This window comes from Staurois parvus, unplaced genomic scaffold (genome assembly GCF_062004578.1).
Source record: "Staurois parvus isolate SC_StPar_1 unplaced genomic scaffold, SC_StPar_1.0 ptg000081l, whole genome shotgun sequence".
NCBI classification, from domain to species: Eukaryota; Metazoa; Chordata; class Amphibia; order Anura; family Ranidae; genus Staurois; species Staurois parvus.
Genome location: NW_028317877.1, coordinates 11,253,938 through 11,266,615, shown reverse-complemented (window position 1 = coordinate 11,266,615; position 12,678 = coordinate 11,253,938). Strand labels below are relative to the sequence as shown.

At 41.6% G+C, this 12,678-nt stretch overlaps 1 protein-coding gene across 2 annotated transcripts in view; it reads right to left on the bottom strand.

The window, feature by feature from the left end:
* The window catches only part of APMAP (adipocyte plasma membrane associated protein), a 78,021-nt gene that overhangs the window by 4,869 nt on the left and 60,474 nt on the right, over positions 1-12,678 (bottom strand). The window lies entirely within an intron of this gene.

The window sequence follows — 12,678 nt, the reverse complement described above, 5'->3', positions numbered from 1 at the left end:
GCCATTAACTCCTTTAGGCATGGCAGCACTCCTACAGTGCTATGTTACTCTCATCAGTGGATTGGTTGTTTTTCTTGGCATCCTCTAGGTGTAAAAATTCTGTTGCACATTTTGGGTCATTGATTTCTGAAGATTGTGATGTAAATATACATATGTAACATATTTGTAGCAGACTGCCCATAAAAAAAATGACAGTGGTAATGTGCAAAACTGAGTGAGACATACTATTTTTTTTTTTTTAACTGTTCCTCTGGTTTTCTGCAGTAAATCTCAAATTATAAAGATGTTAAAAAGACCTTACAGGTTACCTGTGACAAACTATTCTACTAGATGACTGGTTACCATCATAGGTTACCTAAGATTAAACAAAAATTTCTTGCAGTACTATAAAGGATGTGGGACTTTAGATGTGCTGACTGCATTAGTGTTTGCTTTTCCAGCTAAGAAAATTTTCAACAAGTACAGAAAAAAGGGCTTGGCAGTAAAATCCATTTCCTGGAGCAGAAAGAAGAAGGGAGTGTGCTATATGATATTCAGGGAAACTGATAAGTCAAAAGTCCTATTTACTTATTCGTACAGTACAGGACATAGGACTTTAGTCTTTAACCATGGAAAGTACTAACTGACTGCTTAAAAGAAGCTGTGATTGCAAGGTAGAATCTCACAGAGAGCAATGTTTTAAGACAATGAAAAGACAATGAAAAGAAATCCCCCCCACCCACCGATGCAATCCCTGTTACATTTTTGAGTGAAACGGAATGTAGTTGGCCGAAAACAGACCTTTAACTGATTTAGTTAGCAGTATTCCTAAGTAAGATATACTGGACTCGTCCCAAGCAAAGGGTAATTGATTCTGTAATATATTTCGAGTGATACCATCTAGACCTAGATCCAATATTACAGATTTACTCTCATTGACTTTGTAGTATGATACTCTACTGAACCATTTTAGAGTACGGTATACCTCAGTCAAAAGAGTAAGATGGGTCGGAAATGAAAAGTATAAAGTCATCAGCAAACAGACTGATTTTGTGAGTGCTATTACCAATAGAGAAGCCTTTTATGTAGGGGTTAGAACGTATATGTTCCGCTAGGGGTTCCATAAGAAGATTAAAAATGAATGGCGATAATGGGCATCCTTGCCTTGCTCCATTAGTTATGTGAGAGGAACGTGATAACATGTTTGAAGTGTAGACTTTAGCTGATGGTGTAGAATAGAGGGCTAGAATTGTGCTGAGGATAGGGCCCTGAAATACAAATTTGAGTAGTACCTAATGGAGATAATTCCAATGAACCCTGTCGAATGCCTTCTCCATGTCCAGAGAAAGAAGCAGAGAAGGCGTTCGAGAGATCTCAGCGTGATATACAAGGTTTATCAATTGTCTGGTTGCGTCCGAGGTTTGACAAAGTTTTGTGAAGCCGGATTGGTCACAATGTATCAGATGGGGAAGAATATTATTCAATCTGGTTGCTATTAGTTTAGCATAGATTTTCAAATCAAGATTCAATAATGAGATTGGCCTGAAGTTTTGCGGAGAGGCAGGTTCCTTCCCTGGTTTTGGTAATCTAATTATGAGAGCTTAAAGCATTTCTGGGGGAAATGATGAAGAAGAGACAGCGATGTTGTAAATTAAACACAAATGAGGGGTTAGAACAGAAAGAAATTGTTTGTAATATTCCCCCTGTCAGGCCATCAGGCCCCCGGAGATTTACCAGTTGGAAGAGTTTGAATTGTGGAGATTATTTCTTGTTGGGTGAATGGGGCATTAAGAGAGTTAAATTGTGTTTCAGATAAGGTAGGGAGTTTGATTTTTTTCAAGAAAAATTTTAATTTCGGCTAAAGAGGGTTGGTGTGTGGAATCGTCCAGATTGATATTGTAAAGTGAACTGTAATAGGAACTAAAGGCGTCTGCAATGTGTTGCGGGTTGAAGATTTTGTTATTTGAGGTGGTGTCATAAGAAATGGTATTCTTGATTTAATTCTGTGACCTTTAATTTTACGAGATAATGCTTTCCCTGCCTTATTAGAGGTGGAGTAGAAGGTGGCTTGCAAATTACATTGCATATGTTCGAAGGAATCTAATAGGAGAGGTCTAAGTTCCTGACATAACAATATTAATTTTGTTTTAAGAGTGTGGGTGGGCTGTGCTTTATTCTGGTTTTCAATATTTCTTATAGAGTTTAATAAGAAATCTAGATGTTGTGACAGCTTGCGTTTTTTCCTAGATTCCATTTGTATTAACAAACCTCTAATAAATGCTTTGTGTGAGTTCCATACCACAAAAGGGTCAGGGACTGAATTTGAAATTTGAGTAAAAAATTCAGAAAAATGATTCGAGAGCTTTGTTGCATACTCTGGATGTTGCAATAAGAAATGATTGGCTCTACACACAAAAGGTATTCAGTTGTGAGGGAACGTCTTTAAGCGAGATTGTGATAGGTGCATGGTCCGACCATGTTATGGTATGGATCTCAGACTTATGTACTTTTTGCAATAGCCATTTGTCAATAAGAAAAAGATCAATCCTGGAGTAAGAATTATGACAAGGAGAGAAATAGGTATAGTCACGTTCGCTGGCATGGTGACATCTTCAATTGCCGAATAGACCATTGGCGTGCAGAAAGAATTGTAGATGTGGAATGGCGTTTAGATGTGGCAGATGAATCCAACACGCTGTCCGGTACAATGCAAGTCTCCACAAACGAGTAGATGACCCTGTTGAACTTTTCAATCTTGACGGATAGTTTAGGTGAGGAAGGCGATGGGTTTGTCGTTAGGTGCGTATATGTTCAGCAAGGTATATGGAACGTTGTTAATCATGCAGATCAGAATAAGAAATCGACCATTAGGATCGAGTCTTGATGATGTAACGTGAATGAGAACAAATCCTTAACCGCTATCATGACCCCTCTTTATTTAGCAGTGAAACAGGCATTGTAAACATGGGGTAAATTCTTGTTTTGGCAATATGGTTGGGCTGAGCGGGAAAAATTAGTTTCTTGTACGCATAAGATGTCACACTTGTGGTCTTGTGCAGATTTCCACAGGAAGTTCCGTTTTGCAGGGTGGTTCAAACCTCTGGCATTTATAGGTAAGATTGAGAGTGGCATTGTGAACAATTTGAAGAGTCAAATCAGGATACCAGGGAATAATTTACAGGGTGCTTAGTACCGAAAAAACGTGTGGTCGATGGCAACTGCAAGACGATGGTAACTAGGAGTTTGAGTTCTACGCACTTACGATCTTTAATTCACTGGAAAGTAGCAAGGAACTGAGTGTGAAAGTCAGTGGATAACTTGAAGAAAAGCAGATAACCGTTTAACAAAACAAGAAGGGTAGAAACTATATAGCAGGAGCACAGATTAGTAGAAAATGAGATGCTACAGATCATTCGGGGTAAAATTTACTGAAACAGTAACTTTGAGCCGTAGGCCAAAGGGATATCAATATAGTACAAATGGTAGCCTCAGTGTGAAATCACGGACGATGTCTGCATCTACCAGGTTGCGGTTGCCCAGGGTGAGGTAAAGCTGGAGATGAGGCTGGAATGTTGGACTCCAGGGGTGGATCTAAGATGATTCCCCAAGTATGCAGGAGGTACATTCCTTTATGGAGGGAGTTGATGGTGTGCGCATTGCCATTATGCGTGATCAGAAGGGTGGCTGGATGCCGCTATTTGTATGGAATCTTATGATTCTGAAGTAACCGAATTCAATAGTCGTCGGAGTTCTAAAGTATGTTTGGAGAGATCAGAAAACATCTAGAGATCCTCAAAAGGTGTAGGTAGTGCAGTCATGGATCTAACGGAAGAAAGCAATTGCTCTTTTGTCTGGAAGAAATGCACCCTTATTAATACAACTCTAGGTATCCAGTCCGCTAAATACAGTGCTTTAAGAATGCGGTAAATACAGTCACTCGTGCGTTCAATGGGTGCAGCATCAGGGAGAATGATGGACATCAAAATTGCGAGCATATGCGTGTCAATCAGATTGAAGTATGGATTCTGATATTCCCCTCAGTTTGACGTTGCTACACCTGGACCTGTGTTCAAGGTCCGCGAGTTTAGCCATAAACGTGAATTGTCGTCCTTAGTTTCTTCATATGCGTCTATTAGGTCATTAATGGTTTCTATACATTCACCCATTTTATTCTCTACATATTGCATTCTCCAATGTTATTTAAATCAGATGAAAATTTGCAGAAAAGAGAAGAGAATTCTGAGATTAATGAGGATTGTAGGGAAATTACAGGCTGACCTGAGGTAGGGAAAGCGACTATAGATGAGTGTAAGGCTGAATGGGAATATGAAGGGTTAAGCTCCTGGTATTGTGCTGTTGAGGCTGATGCATCTGAGGAAGGGGACTCTAGCCTCATGCGGGCTTTTGCTGGGCTGCAAGAGCCTGGGTTGTGTGCATTAAACTGCCTGGAGGAAGGCTGTGTACCTGGCACTGCAGAGGTTTCCTGGTTGGCATCTGGGAGATCAGTGTAGGAGGTAGCAGCGGTAGCAGAGGAAGCAGCGGCGCCATCTTGGCTGCATTCTTGTCTATCTGCTGTCTGCAGGAAGAACTCCGTGAGCTGCATTCTTCCTTCCTTTTCCTAAACATCACTGCTCAGTGCCGTTCTGGAGTCACTGCAGTCAGGAAGAGGACCGGGATGTATGTGAGAGGCTGTCAGTCGCGGGTGTAATCCCTCTGTGCGGCGGAGCTCAAGGCTTAGGCTGCCATCTTCGTTGCTGGAAAGCCACGCCCCCCACAATTTTTTTCTTTAAAAATACATTTTAGTGAATTCAAAAAAAAGTATACCTTTTTTTTTGTAAAATATGAAAGAGGATGTTACAGTGAGTAAATAGATACCCAACATATCACGCTTTAAAATTGCACGCGCTTGTGGATTGGCGACAAACTATGATGCTTAAAATCTCCATAGCCGACGCTTTAAAAATTTTAGTTACCGGTTTAGAGTTACAGAGGAGATCTAGCACTAGAATTATTGCTCTCACTCTAATGTTCGTGGCGATACCTCACGTATGTGCGGCAAGCACTGTTTTTCTTATTGATTTTATTTTTTATTTTTACACTCTCCCTTTATTTTTTTTTATCTCTTTTATTCTTATTACAAGGAATGTAAACATCCCCAGTAACATAAAAAAGCATGGCAGGTCCTCTTTAAGGAGAAAAAGGTCAAAAAGACCCCAAATCCTTCCTTTACCTTTAAAAGCAAAAGATTTAAAAAAAAAAAAAAAAAGATTTTTGATCTTTTTCTTCAAGAAAGAAAAAAATTGTTTACATCTGCCACGGCCTGGATGTGACATCATGACGTCGCTCCAGCCCTCCATAATCATAGAGGCGATTAGAGACAATAAAGTCTCTCATCACCTCTGTCTGCCACTGTCAGAATGTTTCTTGGGCGCACCTTTTTTAACAGTAAGCCCAAGAAACATGAGCGAGCAGCGGAAAGGTCCCCTCCAGCCGCTAAGGAAAGTGTTCCAGTGGCCTAATAAGAAAGCCGGCAGTTGGCTGAAAAGAGAGATACCGGGGTTATGGCTGATATCCTCAGCCATAATCCTGGTAAACCGCTTAAAAACCGCAACTTATATATACGTATTATGGTCGCCAAGTGGTTTTAAAGTTTGTTAAAAGTTTGTTAAAAAACGGTGGAGTGGAGGTCACATATTTTCTGTCCAGTAGAGCTCTACTCTGCAGCCATTTATTGTTTGGTACCTTAAAGCTCACTAAAATAAAAAAAAAGTTGGAGTGGTGGTCACGTTTCCTGTCCAGAGTGGAGCTCCAGTCTGCAACCAGGCACCTTTGAAACGTATACACAGGAAATATGTAACACGAAACATGTGAACTCCACTTTCTTGACTTGTGTCCATTGGTCCTTTGTTACATTAAAGTTCATTAAATTAAAAAAAGGGGGGAGTGGAGGTCACGTTTCCTGTCGTAAATGGAGCTCCATCCTGCAGCTAGACCCCTCTCATTTAGTTTGTTGATAAATATCAACGCCAGAAGATCTTTGGTGCCTCTTTGATGGCTGATGTAGACCATGGCTGTGGCATTGTCTGACTGAATTCTTGGGGGGAGGCTTCACAATTAGGAGATCCAGCAAAGAATTTACAACTGAACTGCTCTGAGTTCCAGGATGTTGATGGGCTTTCTCTGACGACCAAGTTCCCTGCACCAAGAGGACATCTCCACCCCAGTGACTATGAGAGCAAAGGGAGAGAAATTTGTCCCAGGTCAGCAAGTCCCTAATCTGCGAGTTGGTTTCAGTGATTACTTCCAAAGGTTGAGGATCCAACCAAATCGCTGCAAAGTCTGCACATATAGGACAGAGAGGCCTCGTCCATGAACAAGAGATTGTCCAGGTAACCCTCAACGTGAAAATCCATGGGATCATGCATAGGCCAAAGGAAAGGGTGACAAATCGGTAATGCTGACTGCCCAGAGCAAAATGCATGAAATGTTGATGAGAAGGAATGGTGGAAATGTGCAAGTAAGCATACCAAATGTCTACTAAAACCACAAGGTCTCCAGGAAGGAGGTATGTAAAGATTGATTTGACTAATTCCATGCAGAATTCCCTGTGATCTCCTTGATGTATTTACCCAAGGAGAGGTCAAATAGGTGTTCTTCCTCAAAGGGAAGACAGTCCAGTGCATCTCTTGCATGGAAGTTCTGCTGACCAGTATTTGAGCCACAGAATTCTCTGCATATGATCGGAGATAAGGATCATCCTGAAGATTTGTTTAATTGTGTCCGTCAGGCCATTCAAGTAGTACCTTAAGGTCACAGGCAAATTTTCTAGTTGGTAGTGAATGAAGGGATCCATTAAGATGGAGCTATGGTAACGGGCTGTTCTTAGTGCAGACTGAAGGCCTCTGGAAGAAGCAACTGCTGGTCACAAGTTAGGGTCTGCCTTAAAGTGGTTTGAAAGGCAAAAGGTTTTTTACCTTAATGCATTCTATGCATTAAGGCAAAAAACCTTCAACTAGATCTCACCAATCCCCTCCTAAGCACTTAAAATATGGAAAATGACAAAGGAATTCAGCATGAATTAGTTCACTAAAATTACAATATCTAAATTGAATATATGAAAAACTGCTGAAACGAGTTGTACATTGGAAAGACCAATAACTGTTTAACATACACAATATATTTCACGAAACTGTATTATTTCATGAGACACAACTTAACATGTTCCCGCCCGGCCTATAGCAAGTTGATGGCCAGGCGGTCTTCTCGTCCCTCTGAGTGGGTATCATATGACGTCCTTCACATCGCGCTGCCCGTGTGCGCCCCCTTGGGCACACAGCGCAGCAATCACAAACAAGCTGGGTCCCTTGGACACAGTGTTTCCCCGCTCAGGGTAAAGAGCCATTGAAATTGGCTTCTTACCACGTGATCGGCTGTGACCAATCACAGCTGATCATAAATATAAACAAACAGCGGTAACTCACTGTTCCTGTCTTTTCCTCCTCACACACCGATCCTGTGTGAGGAGGAGAACCCGGGAACAGTTAGTTAACAGTTAACCCCTTCGCAATCAGTGGACCCATCAGTGGACCTGCCAGTGCAGCCCATCAGTTGATCTGCCAGTGCAGCCCATCAGTGGATCTGCCAGTGCAGCCATTAGTGGATCTGCCAGTGCATCCCAACAGTGCATCTTTCAGTGCAGCCCATCAATGCAGCCATCAGTGGACCTGTCAGTTTAGCCCATCAGTGGACCTGTCAGTGTAGCCCATCAGTGGACCTGCCAGTGTAGCCCATCAGTGGACCTGTCAGTGTAGCCCATCAGTGGACCTCTCAGTGTAGCCCATCAGTGGACCTCTCAGTGTAGCTCATCAGTGGACCTGTCATGCAGAAAATGTATATTATATAGGGAGCACTTGTTAGAGCCGAACCTCTGTAGCTGTAGGCTAAAGGTGCCAGATGAATTTCAGGGATGGATGGGAGCCTCACTGCATGGTCCTGTCATGCAGCCCATCAGTGGACCTGTCATGCAGCCCATCAGTGGTCCTGTCATGCAGCCCATCAGTGGTCCTGTCATGCAGCCCATCAGTGGTCCTGTCAGTGCATTCACCAGTGCAGCCCATCAGTGTACCTGTCACCACAACCATCAGTGCAACCTAATTAGTGTATCCATCACAGAGTCGACATCACTGCCGCCCATCATCAGTGTACCCATCATAGCCACCCATCAGCAGTTTATCCGTCATACAGCCACAATCAGCAGAGCCGCAATGTCCAAAAAATATTTTACTAGTGGGGAGGCATATAAACTTCTCAGTATGATGGATGAGAGCAGTGGGGAGCTCTCACCTTCCGATTTGGAATACAAGCCAGTAGAAAGTAGTGGGTCAGTGACTGAATTGGAGGAGGTAGCAGTCCCTCCTAAAAGGATAAGGCGCTCTGAAGAGCAGGCAACCACAAGCAGTGCCATACACTCCCCAATGGTCAATCAGCGAACACCAATGGCGCTTGACCCCAGGATGAAAGGCCCAGTACCAGCACTTGAATATCCCACCAGACCCCAAGAATTAGGGCCCAAACATATCTTCCTGATGCCCTAGCAAACCCATTATGGCTGCCTTCCAGTTCAGGGTCAGCTTTAATCCTCCCTTTCACCGCACAGCCAGGTGTGCAGACCAATACTGAAAATTTTTCTGAAACTGATTTTCTTTTATTTGTTTTTTCCTGCCAATTTACTTCAAAACATTGTGGACCAGACAAGCCTTTTTTCCCAGCAATATATTGATAGCAATCCCAATACATCCTATGCCTGTTCTTTTCAATGGAGACATCTCCCAGTGGAGGAGTTAAAATTGTTTTTGGGCCTTACATTTAACATGGGCCTTACAAAAACAAAATGAATTACATGCCTACTGGTCCCACAACCCTATCCATCATATGCCCATTTATTGTGCTGTAATGTTCAGGTCATGCTATGATCTGATCATGCGATTCCTGCATCTCAGTGATAACTCACAGTGCCCTCCCCAAGATCATCCCAACTATGACAAACTATAAAAAAATCCGCCTCTTAATATATTCTTTTGCTAAGAATTTTGTGGAACTTTATGTCCCTGAGCAACACATTTGTGTGGATGAATCCCTTGCCCACTTCACTGGCCAGCTGGGTTTCAAGCAATACATTCCCTGTAAAAGGGCCAGGTATGGATTGAATCTGAACAAGTTCTGTGAAAGAACTACAGGATATGTGAATACCTTCTGTGTGTACGAAGGCAAAGAATCTCAGCTCCAGCCCCTTGAGTGCCCAATCTACATTGGCACAAGTGGTAAAACTGTATGGGAACTGGCATTCCCACTGTTCCAAAAATGTTATCATATCTACCTTTATAACTACTATACAAGTCTGCCCCTTTTCCGGCACCTGTACCGTAAGAAAACCTTGGCCTGCAGTACAACCCGAAAAAACAGAAAGGGCTCCCCACAAAGTTAAGTAACCACAAGGCTACAAAAGGGGGAATCAGCAAGTCTGAGATAAGATGAAGTGTTGCCCGTGGAGGGATAAGAAAGATGTGTACATTCTGTCCGCCATCCACGACACCTCGGTGGAAATTCACAGAAGATGCGGTCTCATCCAAAAACCTGAATGTATCCACGATTATAATCGTTTCATGGATTTAAATGATCAGATGCTACAGCCCTATTTATCAACAAGAAGGTCCCTTTTCTGGTATTAAAAAGTTTTAATTTATTTTTTCCATTTGTCCATTTACAATGTGTTTGTCATCTATCAAAAGTCAACAGAAAGACCCACCACCTTCCTCAAATATATGGAAGAAATCATCACTGCCCTGATCTATCAGCAAGGATTCCCCCCCAGAAAACATTTTCTCTAATTGTGTAAACAGACTTTGCGAGCACATTCCACCCACAGAATCAGGAAGAAAACAGAAAAAAAAACACTTTCAGGTATGCAGCCGAGGAGGAGTTAGGAGAGACACCAGTGTCCTCAATGTCTCTCCCAACCGGGCCTATGCATTAGAGACTGCTTCCGACATTATCACGTCACTAAAATATTGGTCCCCCTTATTTTTAACAGCCTGCCATTTCCCAGTTTCTGTGCTGATCATTTACCCACTGTCTTGATTGATCATGCCTCTGCCTTCCATGTTAACTGACTATGATCTGTTTACCAACTATGCCTCTGCCTGCAGTCTGGATTGTTTCTAAACCACTTTTCTGCCTTCCATCTGAACTGACTCTGGCCTGTTTACCGGAAATGCTTTTGCCTGCCGTCTGGATTGTTTCTAAACCAAGTTTCTGCCTTGACCTCAGCCTGTTAATTGACCATGTTTTTTGCCTGCCACGTGAACTGATCTTTTTCTCAGCTACTTTAGTAGTAGGATGCAAGATAACACAGGGGTCTCACATATGTGAAGGGTTTCAGAGTAGAGAAAAAGAGTTTTTGGTTTTCACTGGGTTTTGTAATTCCCGGATCAGGGTCTGTTAGCCCAGAGGCTTCGAAGAGATTGGGTGGGACAAAGCCTCTACCCCTGTGACCAGGTCTTACCTGACCGAGGCCCTAAACCTGATGTTCCTTTCTGATGCTTGGACTAATACTTTGGCTGTGCTCACCATATCTCTGCCTGCTGCCTGTAATGACCCAGGACTTTTTATGGACCATGTTCCTGCCTGCTGCCTGAACCAGTACATTGGCTGTGCTGACCATATCTCTGTCTGCTACCTGTAATGACCTAGTACTTTTTTGGACTATGTTCCTGTTTGCAGCCACATTTGACAGGTACATCTGACAGCCATAGTTTGGCTGTTGCTGACCACATATGTGCCTGCTTCCTGGAACAGTGCTCTCCTCTGCAGGCAACTGCTCTACTATATCCACAGGTAATCTTTTGTTTACCCTTTGTTTAGCTAGGCTGTGGAAAAGTCTCATGCATGTGTTATCGCCATAGTCACGAGAAGTAGCAGAATGTATTTTGGGGTGTAATTCTTGCTATGTCCATGCTGTGTTTTAGAAATATCTTATAAATTGACAACTTTGTGTAAAAAAATAAATTTTCATTTTCTGTCCACATTTTTCAAAAACTTGTGGAAAAAAATTACACGTTCAAAAGACTCATTATGCCTCATAAAATATACGTTGGGGTGTTTGCTTTCCAAAATCAGGTAATTCCATTGTCCTGGTGTTCCAGGACCTTCAAATGTGATAGGTAGTCAGGAAATTAGATGTGTAATTAATGCCCCTAGAACACTTGAAGTTGCTACTTGGATGTTCGGCCCCTGTATGTGGCCAGGCTGTGTAAAATTCTCACACATGTGGTATCGTCATATTCAGGAAGAGTAGCAGAATGTATTTTGGGGTGTAATTCTTGATATGTACATGCAATGTGTTAAAAAATATCTTAGAAATTGACACCTTTGTGTAAAAAAAAAAAAAATACGTTTTCATTTTCTTTACACATTTTTCAAAAAAATTACACAATCAAAAGACTCATTATGCCTCATAGAATATACGTTAGAGTATTTGTTTTCCAAAATTGAGTCATTTTGTGGGTAATTCCATTGTCTTTGTGCTCCAGGGCCTTCAAACATATCATAGGTAGTCAGGAAATTAAATGTGTAATTTATGCCCCTAGAACACCTGAAGGTGCTACTTAGATGTTTGGTCTTTGTATGTGGCCAGGCTGTGTAAAAGTCTTAAACATGTGGTATCGCCATACTCACGACAAGCAGCAAAATGTGTTTTGGGGTGTAATTTCTTCATTTTCCCAAGAATTGTGGGAAAAAAATGACAACTTAAAAAAACTCACCATGCATCTTACTAAATACCTTGGCCTGTTTACTTTCCAAAAAGGGGTCATTTTGGAGATATTTGTACTTTCCTTGCATGTCAGGGCCTCAAGTAATGAGTCGTCAGCGCATCAGGTGTGATCAATTTTGAATGATTGGTACCATAGCTTGTAGTTTGTATACTTTCATTTTCACACAGACTAAATAATATGTCCTGCTTTGGGTTATTTTTACCAAAGAAATGTAGCAGTATAATTTTTGACCTACATTTATGAAGAAAAATTACCTATTTGAAAAATTTTTTTTAACTAAAAACTAAAAAAAAAAAACTTTTTTTTTTTTTAATTTTCTCTCTTTTTTCATTTATATCACAAAAAATAAAAAAACCCAGTGTTGTTTAAATACCAAACCTCTATCTGTGTGAAAAAAAAAATGATAAATGTTTTGTTGAGCTACAGTGTAGCATGACTAATTGTCATTCAAAGCACTGAAAGCTGAAAATTGATCTGGGCAGGAAGGGGGTAAAAGTGCCCTGTATTGAAGTGGTTAAAAATATATTGATACAAAATCTATATGCATTACAGCTCTGTTTGTACATTAAAATGCTGTCCTCCATTTTTCAAAATGATCCTTACCTTTGACAATAATTCTACTGTGGGCTCCCCCTCTCCATCTTGCTGTTAGGTGTGCACGGACAAGTACACAGCTATTAGAACACGGCTTTTCTAACCACACATATGCTCTGTACTCTCTCTTACTAGCAGAATGCTGAGTTCAGCTGCTAAAGCATGAGAGAGCGAGCAGCGCATGTGTGGTTAGGCAAGTCAAGTCTTTGTAGCGGAATCTGTTAGTCAGGTGTTTAGGTCACACACCCAATAGTTGGTCTGTCTTGCCATCTAG